Source organism: Triturus cristatus, chromosome 4_2 (assembly GCF_964204655.1).
Source record: "Triturus cristatus chromosome 4_2, aTriCri1.1, whole genome shotgun sequence".
NCBI lineage: Eukaryota > Metazoa > Chordata > Amphibia > Caudata > Salamandridae > Triturus > Triturus cristatus.
In genome coordinates this window covers 978,283,675-978,298,684 of record NC_140586.1, presented here as the reverse complement: position 1 = coordinate 978,298,684, position 15,010 = coordinate 978,283,675, and positions in this window count along the sequence as shown.

The window sequence follows — 15,010 nt, the reverse complement described above, 5'->3', positions numbered from 1 at the left end:
TGCTAACAACTCGCATAAAGAAATGTTCACAATTCTGAAGTCTCTAAAAAAAACAAGAAGAGAAGAAAGACATTACACCCTCTAAAGAGATCTGCAATGAGGCGGCGGATTTTGATATACGAGACCTTTCTAACAGCGGCACAGCAGGGCACGAATCCTTCCGCTGCAATCCTTGGGAACTTTGTAGGAGCAACGCTGGATGAATTCAAAATACAGGAAAGTGAGGAATTAAAAGGCACAGCAAAAGGAATAAAATCGAGCTCCCTTCTAGACCCGGCACGACCAGAGAGAGTAATGGAGGGGATGGATATGATCTTGTCGTACATCACATATCTTATTCTCCGCTGCTTCCAGAAGGGAACAGCCCCAATGAAGTGGAAGCAGGCCATCGTTAGACCACTTAGGAAAAAACCCTCGCTAGATTATACAGTACTAGATAACCTACGTCCTATCTCACTACTTCCATTTGTGGATAAGATCGCAGAAAGAATTACAAACAAACAGCTGGTTGACCACATCAACACTAACAACCTACTACACCCTTCTCAGTCAGGTTTTAGAACGGCACACTCCACAGAATCAGCACTACTAATGGCGACAGAGGCATTGAGAAAATATGTTGCCGAAGGGCAAACAGTTGCGCTGATTCTGTTGGTTGTCAGAGCAGCGTTTGACACCGTCTCGCACCCATTGTTACTTCAAAGACTAGAGGCTTGCGGCATCAGGAGAAACGCTCTGAAGTGGCTGACTTCGTTTCTATCTGAACGGAGCTTTCAAGTTGCCCAACTGTCACATCTGTCTGATAGCCACCCTCTGCCCCAAGGGGTCCCACAGGGATCAATTCTGAGCCCCACCCTCTTCAATATGTATGTGGGACCACTAGCAGAATGTGCAGAGAAACATGAGGTGTCGATAGTGTCATATGCGTACGACACGCGACTAATTGTAATGCTATCCCAAAACAAAGATCCGGCAGCGATCCGCTTCGCCAAATGTCTAGAGGAGGTGGCGGACTGGATGTCAAACCACTGCCTCAAGCTAAACGGGAATAAGACGGAGGTGTTAGTGGTAGGCAAGACACCCACCATTTGGTCATCTGCATGATGGCCAGAAGTACTGGGCCAAGTCCCCCCCAAAATCAGAGGTGAAAAATCTCGAAATCTTGTTCGACTCCAAACATTTATTTGACAATCAGATCCAGAAGGTAGTGGGGAAGTGCTATGGGGCCATGAAAACCCTGAGGAAATTATAGATCTGTTACCATCTAAAGCCAGGAGAACCATAGTTCATGCAGTAATCACCTCACAATTAGATTATGGAAATGTACTATATTTAGGTGCTTCCAAAAAAGGCAAAGGGTTCAAAACGCAGCGGCACGCTTGGTTCTCAGCCTTCCAAGGAGAAACAATACAAAGAAAGCCCTGACTACCTTACACTGGCTGCCAGTGGAGAAGAGAGTTGTGTTTAAGGCGATGTGCTACTGTCATCGCATCCTTTCACAAAAAGGTCCTAGATACCTTCAACCACTACTGACCAAATATACCCCAGGACGACATCTGAGATCCATGGGTATGGCATTGGTGACTATCCCTAGAATATTTAGAGCCCGAATGGGGGGCCCGCTCTTTCAGGTACCTAACAGCTAAAATTTGAAACACCCTGCCAATCACCACCAGAACGGAACCCAGCGAAAGTATCTTCCGCAGACAGCTGAAGACGTGGCTGTTCACAAAAACTGAATAAAGTACAGCTCAAGAGCCACTTAGGTACAGCAGTATACTCATCTGGATATGTCTCAGCACGGGGACACACCGTTGGTGTAACCAGGCGCTCTACAAATGAATAAATAAATAAATAAAATAAATATCACAACATAGCTTAACACAACATAACGTAACACAACATAACCTAACAAAATATAACATAACGAAACATAGCACAGCATAGCATAGCATGGCATAGCACAGCACAGCACAGCACAACACAACACAACATAACCTAACAAAATATAATAAAATAGCATAAAATAGGATAATTTAACATAACATAGCATATCAGAACATAACATAACAAAATATTACATAACATAACATAGCATAACATGGCACAGCATAACATAGCATTAACATATACATGATATAACATAGCATATGTATATAACATAGCATAACAGAGCACAGCATAGCATAACATAGCATAGCATAACATAACATAACAAAATATAGCATAGCATAACATAGCATAGCATAACATAACATAACAAAATATAGCATAACATAACATATCATAGAATAACATAACATAACATAGCATAACATAGCATAACATACCATAGCATAACAGAATATAACATAACATAGCATAACATAACATATCATAGAATAACATAACATAGCATACATTAACATAAGTTATAACAGGCAAAGGAGGGGACAGCATTGTTAGAGGTTTTAGGTCTGTCCTAACCTCTAAGAGGCATATTTATCAAACTATCATACAGTGCAGCACAGTGAGCCATCTCCCTGTGCTGTGCTACGCCACAGAGAAAGAGCAGAAATGCAGGATATCCTTTCCCGTGCGCTGGAGCCCTTTTGGCAGCCTAGCACCCAGGCAGGCACTGCCTGTGTTGTACGCAGGGTTATTTTTGTGTAGGAAGGGGCACCTTCCTGCACAACAATTGTTCCCTGAGGCATATTCCTCTTTCAATGGGTGTTGCAGAATGCAGCGCACATGGAAAGAGTAAGGAACATGGAGAAATAAAGGAATTTTTCCTTGTTACACCTGTCCTGGTAAGGTGTAAGATTTACACGCATTCCCAGGTTTATAAGTTCTTGTAAATCTGGAAACATCAAAATCCATGGGAGTTGTGTGGGAATACCCACCGTAACGCCCATGGAATGCCTACTACGGGCAGAGTTGCACAACGCAGTGATTTGCGCTGCGTTGTGCAACTCCAGATTCATTAAGCCACTCAGAGCTATACAAAGTGGCTTTGAGTGGGTTCATAACTCTATCTTAGAAGGTTTGCATCACGCATGTGCAACATTGCATGGTGCAAATGTGACACAGCCCTCTCATGAATATGCCCCCAGATAAGGAGTTGTGCTGCATAGAGAATTGGTATGGAAGAAGCTCCAAACTGCTGTAGTCTGATAGCCAAAGGAACAGCCGCTAAGTCGAGCTCTCCTAATATGAGGGAAAGAAGGAAGCCTGAAGGAGAACAAAGTGAGTGTGAAGGATTATATTCCTGAAACAGAGCTTGCAAGCAGGAGGGACCTTATGAACGAACAGCACAATGGCAAAGACTCTCTTTTCCGAAGGAAATGCGGTGTAGTTCTCCCATGTAGGGGGCTATGAGTCACATTTTGTAATGCCCAGGAGCAGTCGTGCCGGAGCATTTTGAACTAGTTGTAAACATCTGGTCTGTTCTTTTGGCCCTGAAGGATCAAATTAGAGTAATTGAGTCTTGCAACAAAGGTGGATTGAAGTATAGTTTTCCCCTGCACCAGAGCGATGAATAAAAGGTCTTCCTTTATTTCTTTGAGTAGGATAAAGCAAGAAGCCCCTCTTTTAGAAATCTGATCTTGAAATGAAATTCAGTCAAATATTATGCCTAGAATCTCTGCAGACTGAGTAGGGCTGGGATACTTCTTCTAGCCTCCAGGTAGAGATTCAGATTAAAGGATTAACACAAAGTCAAGATTATGGTCTTTGCATTTAGTTTTAGGCAATTATTAGAGAACTGATGTGTCCCCATTTATCTTAAAGATCAATCAATTGCCCCCTCCCTGTGTATAATAGGAGAAGCCAAAGGAAGGAATGAGTAGCCAGGAGAGCCACTTACAGAGAACACAGATATACAGAGCTACTCAAGAAGTACACAGAGTTACAGAGTCACTTACAGAGTACACAGAGTCACATAGCTACTTACAGAGTACACAGAGTTACAGAGTCACTTACAGAGTAAACAGAGTTTCAGAGCCACTTACAGAGTACACAGAGTTACGGAGCTACTTACAGAGTACCCAGAGTTACAGAGCCACTTACAGAGTACACAGAGTTTCAGAGCCACTTACAGAGTACACTGAATTACAGAGTACACCAAGTTACAGAGCTACTTACAGAGTACACAGAGTTACAGAGCTACTTACAGAGTATACAGAGTTACAGAGTAGAAAGGGTGGGGGGGTCTGTGAATATGATGAAGGTGGTATGTGGAGATAATAGGGTATGTCTAGGAATATGATTATGTGTGTGCATATCATGGTGGGAGAGTGGGCGTGTATTTGAGGATATTTTGCTATATGATGATGGGTGGATGTATGGAAATCGGATAGTGGCTTTGTTGGTATATGATTTCATTACAAAACTGGAGGCTAATTATTTTTTTCTAGGGAGAGCCTTTGAGAGCCTGTGCTAGCGCAAGCTACTTACAGGGTACACAGAGTTACAGAGCCACTTACAGTGTACACCGAGTTACAGAGCTATGTACAGAGTACATAGAGTAATAGAGCTATGTACAGAGTACACAGAGTTACAGAGACACTTACAGAGGACACAGAGTTACAGTGCTTCTTACAGGCTACGCAGAGATATAGAGCCACTTAGAGCGTACACAGTGTTAACGAGCTACTTACAGGGTGCGCAGAGTTACAGAGCTACTTACAGAGTACGCAGAGTCACAGAGCTACTTACGAAGTACATAGAGTTACAGAGCTACTTACAGAGTTACAGAGCTACTTGCAGAGTATACAGAGTTACAGAGCTACTATACGCTACACAGAGTTACAGAGTTACATATAGAGTACACAGAGTCACAATGCTACTTACAGAGTACATAGAGTTACACAGCTACTTACAGAGTTACAGAGCTACTTACACGCTACACAGAGTTACAGAGCTACTGACAGAGTACACAGAGTTACAGAGCTACTTACAGAGTACGCAGAGTCACAGAGCTACTTACAAACTACATAGAGTTATAGAGCTTCTTACAGAGTTACAGAGCTACTTACACTCTACACAGAGTTACAGAGTTACTTACAGTGTAGAGAGTTACAGAGCTACTTATAGAGTACACAGAGTTACAGAGTTACTTACAGAGTACAGAGTTACAGAGTTAATTACAGAGTACAGAGCTACAGGGCTACTTACAGAGTACATCGAGTTACAGAGTAGATCGGGTGGGGGTCTGTTAATATAATGTAGGTGGTATGTGCTCATAAAGAGGTCTGTATAGGAATATGATTATGTGTGTCCGGGGATGTGTGTGCATATCATTATGGGTAACTTGGGCGTATGGTTGAGCATGTTTTCCTATATCATGGTGGGTGGATGTATGGACATCGAGTAGTGGCTATGTTGGTATGTGATTGAAGTACAAGACTCGAGCCTAATTTTTTTCCAGGTCAAGCCTGGGAGATCTTGTGCTAGCTCAGGCGCTCTCGCTTGCCAGACTCTTGAATCCAATAATGGGCTTGGAACCCACCCACAGCTTGCCATGTGTTTGCATCGTTGTTGCTGTCCATGAGTCACTTCCTTTTCTTCACGTGGTGCATGGACCAAGTACAGATTCATTTTCTTTGATTGCTGCCCCTGTGCTGGCCCTCTGCTGCTTGCTCTGGAAGCCATGTACTACTTCTGATCTATGATGCAGTCAACACTGCTTGCGTCATAGCTCTTTTTTTCACCTTATTTAACTTATACCAGACCCCTCCCTGCTTCTTCTCCTCTCTCTCCTGTCCCTGTTTGTTTTCAGATCTCCCACCCGCCCAGTCTTTCTTTTCATAATTCTACTTATCCCCACCCCCTCCCTATTTCTTTTCATCCCGTTCCTGGTTCTTCTCCTCTCACACACACTTCTGGCTCTCCAAACTCGATCTAAAAAGCACTGTAAAGCGGGCAGCATAGGCCACCTCATATAGCTTTTTTAAATAATTTCATTCAAAATCAACACCACCCGCCCCACCCCTCCTGTTAGCCAGGCCCAGCCAATAGGCAAACGTTTTTTAAATCAAATCCTCGACCAGAGTACAGCTGCTCCCACCATTAATGCATGCTCCAGAGGGCATTATCATTGAGATATTTGACCTTTCTCCATGCTTGTGCACTGCCCCCTTGAACTCAAAGTGCATAATTATATGACCTCTGGACTTTCAATTATGCAAACCCTCCCACCCGCCCCAACCAGGAATAAAGTGGTATTTAAAATACCATTTTATGTTTCTGCTTCTCGCACTGCAAGAAAGCAGTGGGCGATGCTCCTTCGCCCTAATGGAGGAGCCGCCCCTGGGTTGTGGGCAACGATATCCAAATCCTTCATTGCGCTGTAATATTAGTTTCTCTTCAGAGGCTTTTCAGAACTGTAGTGCTTTGAGGCAATAGTGTTTCCTTAGATAACACACCTTTAGCTAGTTGGAAAGGTGTCCCTGACATCTTCTATGGTTGGTTTAGTTATACTGTAGTGTTTACATTTGGAAAAAATTACAAAAAGAAGAAAGACAAGCATTGCTAGTTAACCTTAAACTAGCAGTGTTGGCCAGAGCCTGTCGAAGAGAAGCCTCTGCCTAAGCTTTACAAGGGGGTCCATTCGATGCTGAGCACCATCATGAAGACAACGAATGAGCGGCTGTGAGTTCAGTCTCATCCTCCTTTGATAGCCTTACACCCCCACTCCCACCATGCACTACTGATGATGCTCTTTCATCACAGGGTCGTCCTTCACCTGCCAGGTGTTTGGAGAAATCAAAAAATGTACTCAAAAAGAGAAGACACACACCTGAGGTGTTTCAAATTTATAAAAAGCAATTATTTTGGCCAGTGTGGGAAGGTGGGTTTCTGTTGCAGTAAACCCCCATGTTTTGCCAGAATTCTGATGCACTTTTGACTCGATGTGCTCTGTTTCCCTCCCAATCAGGTTCCCAGGGCCAGTGTTCCTTCCCAAAGCTGTACTCAGGATTGACACCTCTTTGGCCACATGTAAGTCCCTTGTAAAAGGTACCATGGGTACCAAGGGCGCTGCAACCAGGAAAGGCCTCTAAGGGCTGCAGCACTTATTGTGCCACACATAGAGGTTCTGCACCTTAACACGCTCACACTGCCATTGCAGGCAGCCTGTTTTGGAGCAGAGAAAAGAGTCAACATGGCACACATACCTGTGTGCCGAGCCTGCAACTGACTGCCTATGGTATAGGGAAGCCACCCCTCTAGCTGGGTGTACTATGGTGAGGGTACAGGTGCATGAGCCCTGTACCCCTACAGTGTCTAAGTCCATTCTTAGACACTGTAAGTACAGTAAAGCCAGAAAGAATATATGGTCATTACGAACTCCACAGCACCATAATGGCTTTACTGAATTCTGGGAAGTTTAGTAGCAAACCTCTCAGCATAGTAAACCCACACTGATGCCAGTGTGGGCTTTATTAGACTATGCACACAGATGGCATCTTAGAGATGCCCATGAAAAACTATCAGCCTCTGGTGGGTTCCTTGACTGGTACACACCAGGCTGCCACCACCAGACATGTTTCTGGACCCCTAGGGTGGGAGCCTTTGCTCCCTGACTCCAGAAACAAAGACTTTCCTGGGCGGAGGTGTTCACACCTCCCCCAGGCCTGGAAGAACCATCTGTGGCTGGGCAGCTTCAAATGCCTGGCAGCCTTTGTAATGTGACCCCCAGCCTCTCCTGCCATCAGGAGCAGTCCCCCTTTCTGTCTCACCCCCTTTTCGATGGGAATATAGGGGAGGCGAGGTGAAGCCCACACTTAAGTGCCAGCCATCTTGCAAATGGCAGTTACTCTCCAAACAGGATTACGGATTTTGCCCACTCCCTCACGTGGGGTGGGCACACCAAGGGTAAAGTCACCCTAAGGTCAGTAGCCCTTTGGCTACTAACCCTTGATCCCTAAAATGACCCTGAATACTGTACTTAGAGGGTAGCCCTGAACCCAACAGGCAGATTCCTGTAAACTACGATGAAGAAGATGGAAGAAGTCGCACAGCAGAGTAGACTACATACAAGTACTGACGTGGCCATTGCACTAGCGGCCCGTCTGCAGTTTCTGGAGACCCTGCACAAAAAGTTGACTTGTCATGCAGCCAGTGACCGCCAAAACCCCTGGGAGGACTGACTGCCTTCAACAAAGACTGGATCTTCTGCAAACAGCTGCTATGTTCACAAGACACTCCAAAAACGGGCTCTGAGCCTGCTGAGGAAGAAGAAACTCAATGCTGACCCCCAGCGCTACTGAGTCCAACTCCACTATGGGTTGACCCCTCCAAGACTCTTCGACATCGCCTGCAGACCCCTCAACCCTGAGTGGACCAGCGAAATCCGGCCTCAAAAGGCACCCTTGCTTCCAGCCACCCTGTGTCCTGGAGAAGAGAACCTGAGGTGCACCTATGTCCCAGAGCCCTCCAACTTACCTGCCCTGCTCTTGGTTCCTCCAGGAAGACTTCCTGGACCGAGCTTGAAGCCAAAATCCAAAACCAGCAATCTCCATAGGATTGGGCTCCCAACACCTCCTAAGCACCCTGCAGCCGTCTGCCCCTGCGCCGCTGGTGGTGTGAACTTGGTGCTGACCGAGGACCCCCTTTGCCCTGACCATAACCTTCTGAGCTTGGCTCCAAAGGAAAGTGGCCTGTCTGTGAGCAGCCCCTAACCGAGTTGCCCCCTAGCCCCATTGGCTAACATTGGCATCCTGAATTCTGCCATAGTGCCGCTGGTGGGGCATTTTGAGTGCCTAACTGGACCTTCAGGAACCTTGGTCCTAACCCCAAAAATTCCCACTTGTAAGACGTTTACTTACCAGTGAAATCACTAACACTTTTCTCCCATAGGAGCCCATGTTAATAGATTTTGGGTCTAAAGTGTTCAAAGGGGTTAACTGAGGTTTGTGTGGAGAAAAGAGAACTAAACAGCAAAGCATAAAAAGTCTTATTTGCCATGTATTGTGAGCTCCTAAGGTGTGGTATCTAGGCATACCACCCCCAGTACTCCAAGTAATCCAAAAGTAACTAAAAAGTAATGAGAAAGTACTTACTGTATAATTCAAACTGCATTTTAAAGTAATACAAACCTGTAAAAATTACAAATTCAACCGCAAATGTATTTCTTTGAACAATCTTGCATTTGACAGTATATTTTACTCACCTGTGCCAAGTCCTGCTTGATTCTAAGATAAAACACAAGTATATCTTTTTATAGTTACCTCATTGGTCTGGAATCTGTCTCTGAGTGTGTGAAATCAGGGTAGTGACCAGTTCTTCTGGCCTCCAGGTAGAGTTTCAGATTGAAGAATTAACAAAAAGTCAAGATTATGGTCTTTGCATTTATTTTTAGGCAATTATTAGAGAACTGATGTGTCCCCATTTATCTTGATGATCAATCGAGTGTCCCCTCCCTGTGTATAATAGGATAGGAAAAGCCAAAAGGAAGGAATGAGTAGCCAGGAGAGCCACTTACAGAGAACACAGAGTTACAGAGCTACTCAAGGAGTACACAGAGTTACAGAGTCACTTACAGAGTACACAGAGTTACAGAGCCACTTACAGAGTACACAGAGTTACAGAGCCACTGACCCAGTACACAGAGTTACACAGCTACTCGCAGAGTACACAGAGTTACAGATCCACTTACAGAGTACACAGAGTTACAGAGCTACTTACAGAGTCTACAGAGTTACAGGGCTACTTACAGAGTACACAGAGTTGCAAATTCACTTACAGAGTACACAGAGTTGCAAATTCACTTACAGAGTACACAGAGTTACAGAGCTACTCACAGAGTACACAGAGTTACAGAGCTACTCACAGAGTACACAGAGGTACAGGGCTCCTTACAGAGTACACTGAGTTACAAAGTCACTTACAGAGTACACAGAGTTACAGAGCTACTCACAGAGTACACAGAGTTACAGAGCTACTCACAGAGTACACAGAGTTGCAAATTCACTTACAGAGTACACAAAGTTACAGAGTATAAAGGATGAGGGTCCATGAATATGATGGCGGTGGTATGTGGAGATAACGGGGTCTATCTAGGAACATAATCTTGTGTGTCTGGGGGTGTGAGTGCATATCATGGTGGGTGAGCGGGTGTGTGATTGAGGATATTTTGCTATATGATGGAGAGTGGATATATGGCAATCGGATAGTGGTTATGTTGGTATGTCATTCCACTACAAGACTGGAGGCTCGTTTTTGTTTTTCTAGGGAGAGCCTGGGAGAGCCTGTGCTAGTGCATGTTACTTACCGGGTACACAGAGTTACAGATCTACTTACAGAGTACATAGAGTTACAGAGCTACTTACAGAGTACACAGAGTCACAGAGCTACTTACAGAGTCACAGATCTACTTACAGAGTACACAGAGTCACAGAGTTACTTACAGAGTCACAGAGCTACTTACAGAGTACACAGAGTCACAGAGCTACTTACTGAGTCACAGAGCTACTTAAAGAGCTACTTACAGAGTACACTAAGTTAGAGAGCTACTTTGCAGACTATACAGAGTCACAGAGCTACTAACACAGTACATAGAGTTACAGAGATACGTATAGAGTACCTAGAGTTACAGAGCTACTCATAAAGTACACAGAGTTACAACGTCACTTACAGATTACACAGTGTTAAAGAGCTACTTACAAAGTACATAGAGTTACACAGCTACTTACAGGCTACACAGAGATACAGAGTTACGTACAGAGTACACAAAGTTACCGAGCTACTTACAGAGTACACAGAGTTACATAGCTACTTACAGAGCACATAGAGTTACAGAGCTACTTACAGAGTAAGCAGAGTCGCAAAGCTACTTACAGAGTACACAGAGTCACAGAGCTACTTACAGAGTACACAGAGCTACTTACAGAGTACACAGAGTTACAGAACTACTTACAGAATACATAGTGTTACAGAGCTACTTACAGAGTAAGCAGAGTTACAGAGCTACTTGCAGAGTTACAGAGCTACTTACAGTGTACATAGAGTTACAGAGCTACATAAAGAGTACACAGAGTTACAGAGTAGATCAAGTGGGGGTCTGGGAATATGATGGAGGTGGTATGTGCTGATAATGGGGTATGTATAGGAATATGATCATGTGTTTCAGGGGATGTTTGTGCATATCATGGTGGGTGACTGGGCGTATGGTTGAGAATGTTTTCCTATATCATGGCGGGTGGATGCATGGACATCGGGTAGTGGCTATCTTGGTATGTGATTCTATAACAAGACTGGAGGCTCATTGTTTTTAAGTAGAGCCTTGGAGAACCTGTGCAAGCTCGGGCACTCTCACTTGCCAAACTCTGTCCCTGGCTCTTCTCCCCCTCACCCCCACTTCCGGCTCTCCAAAGTCAATCTAAAAATAACTGTGAAGCGGCCAGCATAGGCCACCTTATATCTCTTTTTTAAATTTAAATCCTCCCATTAAAAATCACCACCACCCGCCCCCACCCCTCCCGTTTGCCAGGCCCATCGGACAGGCAAAAGCTTTTAAAATCAAACCCTCGACCAGAGAACTGGTGCTCAGAGAGTTGATGCACATTCCGCAGGGCATTATCATTGAGATAGTTTCTAAGCCTGGGCAAAGCACTACGCTACGCTCGCATAGTTTGCGAAGTTTGTGCTACTTCACACTATGCGAATTGCACATAGCACAGTGTAGTGCAGCGGTCATTTTTTGCTTGCTCGCGGTCCTCAACGTCAAGTTGGCAACCGCGAGCAAGCAAAATGACATCCCGGCGAGACTTTTTCCTCGTTCGCGATCAGCAACATCAAGTTGCCGATCGCGAGCGTGGAAAATAAACCTCCCGGCGAGATTCTAAACGCGGGGAGGTCAGGTTTTTCATTGCGAGTGGTCGCGTATGCTCGCAGTCCGCCTTGAGAAAGCTTCCGCTCGAGTAAAAATCTACTCGAGCGGCAGAAAACTACAGCTCGCACTGTGCAAGATGCGGTTTTCAATGATTCCACAGTGCCAGATGCTTGTCCGCACTGTGCAATCATTGAAAATGGCATCTTGTACAGTGCGAACAGGGTACTACGCAGTTCGCGAAGTGCTACGCGTAGCTCGCGTAGCTCGCGTAGTGCGAAGTGCACTTTGTGTAGCTACGTGTAGCGCTACTTCGCGAACTACGCCCAGGGTTAATATTTTCCCTTCGACATCCTTGTGCACCCTCGCCTCGAACTCAAAGTGCATAATTAGATGCCGTCTGGACCTTTTATTAATACGGTAGGTGTTACACTCAGTCGTGCCCCACCTTCTGTATCTCAGCAGTGTATAGATGATTGATTGACATCTGTCGATGTACACGTAATAGAACTAAAGATGAACAGTATCTTGGAGCAGGGTTTATTTTGTGGGACAGTTTGATGTATCCTTTAAACTCCTGAGGAGACTGTTTACATCACACAAACAGACAGACGTGACGCCAACTCCCTCCCTCCAGGCAAGGCCCCACGGCACTCTTTACAGAGACTTCAGTTTGTTTTTACTTTGAACAGCTTCAGTACACATGGCAATTGCCTGCCAATTACTGGGGCAGCAGGTTCCAGTTTCCTGTTACTTGGCACTTACACAGCCTCTTCAGAGCTCTTGGGCTGTGCTTACAAACGCCCTTGCCTTAGAGTGACGTGGAGCTTGCAAGCTGCAATTTTGTACAAACAGTGACAGAGCGAACGCCACAGGTAAATGACTCTGGGCTAGCAGCTAGCGGGCCTCTTATCACAGAAGATCTTTTTGGGAGCATTAAATAGTTTTTTATACCTCTCTGTTCATTCTGACACACACCCTAGTGTAAAGTAAAATGACTTCAGCTCCTAAGATAGAGCCTTCGAGAGTTTGCGTTTAATTTACCTTATCCCCCTCCTCGTTTCTTCTCATCCCCTCCCTGGTTTTTCTCACTCCTCCCTCGTTCTTCTCTTCCCCTCCAACATTCTTCTCATTCCCTCCCTTGTACTTCTCATCCCCTCCCTGTTACTTCTCATCCCCTCTCTGTTTCTTCTCATCTCCTCCTTGTTTCTTCCTATACCCTCCTTGTTTCTTCTCATCCCCTCCCTCGTTCTTGGTTCATTGCATCCCCTCCTTGTTTTTTCTCATCCCCTCCTCGTTTCTTCTCATCCCCTCCTTGTTTCTTCTCACCCCGTCCCTGTTTCTTCACATCCCCCCTTGTTTCTTCTCACCCCGTCCCTGGTTTTTCTTATCCTCACCTTGTGGCTTCTCATCCCCTCCCTGTTTCATCACAACGCCTCCCTGTTTCATATCGCCCCCTTCCTGTTTCTTCTCCTCCACGCCTTATTTCATTTAATCGCGTTACTCATTCTTCCCATCCCCTCCTTGTTTTTTCTCATTATCTCTCTGCATCTTTTAATCCCGTCCCTGGTTCTTTTCATCCTCCTTTTGTTTCTTCTCAACCCCTCCCTGTTTCTTCTCATCCCATCCCTACTTCTTCTAATCCTGTCCCTGTTTCTTCTCATCCTGTCCCTGTATGTTCTCATTGCCTCCCTGTTTTATCTCATACCCTCCTTCTTTCTTCTCATCCCCCCTTGCTCCTTCTCATCCGCTCCCTGTTTCTGCTTATCCCCTCCTTGTTTCTTCTCATCCCGTCCTTGTTTATTCTCATCTTATCCCCTTCCTGTTTCTTTTCATCCCCTCCCTGTTTTTTCTCATCCCCTCCCTGTTTCTTCTCATCCCCTCCTGGTTTCTACTCATCCCTTCCCTGTTAGGTCTCATCCCCCATTGTTTCTTCCCATCCCGTCCTTGTTTCTTCTCATCTCATCCCCTTCCTGTTTTTTCTTATCCCCTCCCTGTTTCTTCTCAACCCCTTCCTGTTTCTGTTCATACCGTCCCAGGTTCTTCTCATCCCCTTTCTGTTTCTTCTCATCCCCTACTTGATTCTTCTTATCCCGTTCCTGTTTCTTCTCAACCCGTCCTAGGTTCCTCTTAAGCTGTGTTCCTCCTGGTGATTAATGCTTCCTCTGTGGTCTTAGAAGTGCTTCTTCTTTTAATACTCACGCCTCTTTTGACACTTAGAAAGCTCTGTTTGGCAGTGCAATCTCCCAGGGCCACTGGAGGTCACGGTTATTGCTGTCATGGCTCGCATGAGTTGCGGGTGGGGGGGGGTTCAAAAAACCTACCATACCGGGTCCCGCACAGACTCCACTCCTGGCCGGTTCCCGCGTTCAGCAGGAACAGGAAGCATGCATCCTCCCTCCCCTCCCCAAAGCCAATCACAACATGGATTGGTGCGGACGGGGCCCATCCGGGCGCCTGTGGGAAGGGTTTTTTCTCCATGTAGGCTGCATGCATTCTACATAGAGAAAATGTAGAGTGCCCATGAATGGTTTGGTTGTCCCCAGAGGGCCGACCAAACAGTCAGGGCCCACAACAGTGGGCAAGCCACTCCTCCTGGAATCGCCCACCCACCATCCCCCAACCAGGCATATACCAACCAGGCATACCCTGCTTTTTGCTTTCTCACAGCACGAGAAGTAGAAACATAAAATGGTATTTAAAATACCATTTTATGTTTCTGCTTCTCGCACTGTGAGAAAGCAGTGGGGTGATGCTTCTCCACCCTAATGGAGGAGCCGCCCTTGGGTTATGGGCCACAATATCCAAATCCTTCATTGTGCTGTAACATGAGTTCCTCTTCAGAGGCTTTTATAGATCTGTAATACTTTGAAGCAATAGTATTTCCTCAGATAACACATCTTTAGCTGGTTGGAAAGGTGTTCCTCACACCTTCTGTGGTTGGTTTAGTTGTGCTGTAGTGTTTACATTTGGAAAAAAATAGAAAAAGAGGAAAGACAACAATTAGCAGTTAATCTTAAAGTTTTTCTAAAAAGATACTTTAGTTGTCCGAGGTTTAGGTAACTTTCAGGATGGAAGGAAATGATAAGACTGGGTTGTAAATTAAAACTTCTTAATTCTTCAGTGCCTCGGCTTGTGGAAAAAGATTGATTTAAGGATGAAGATGAGATCTTCCAGCAGTGTTGGCAGGAGCCTGTCGAA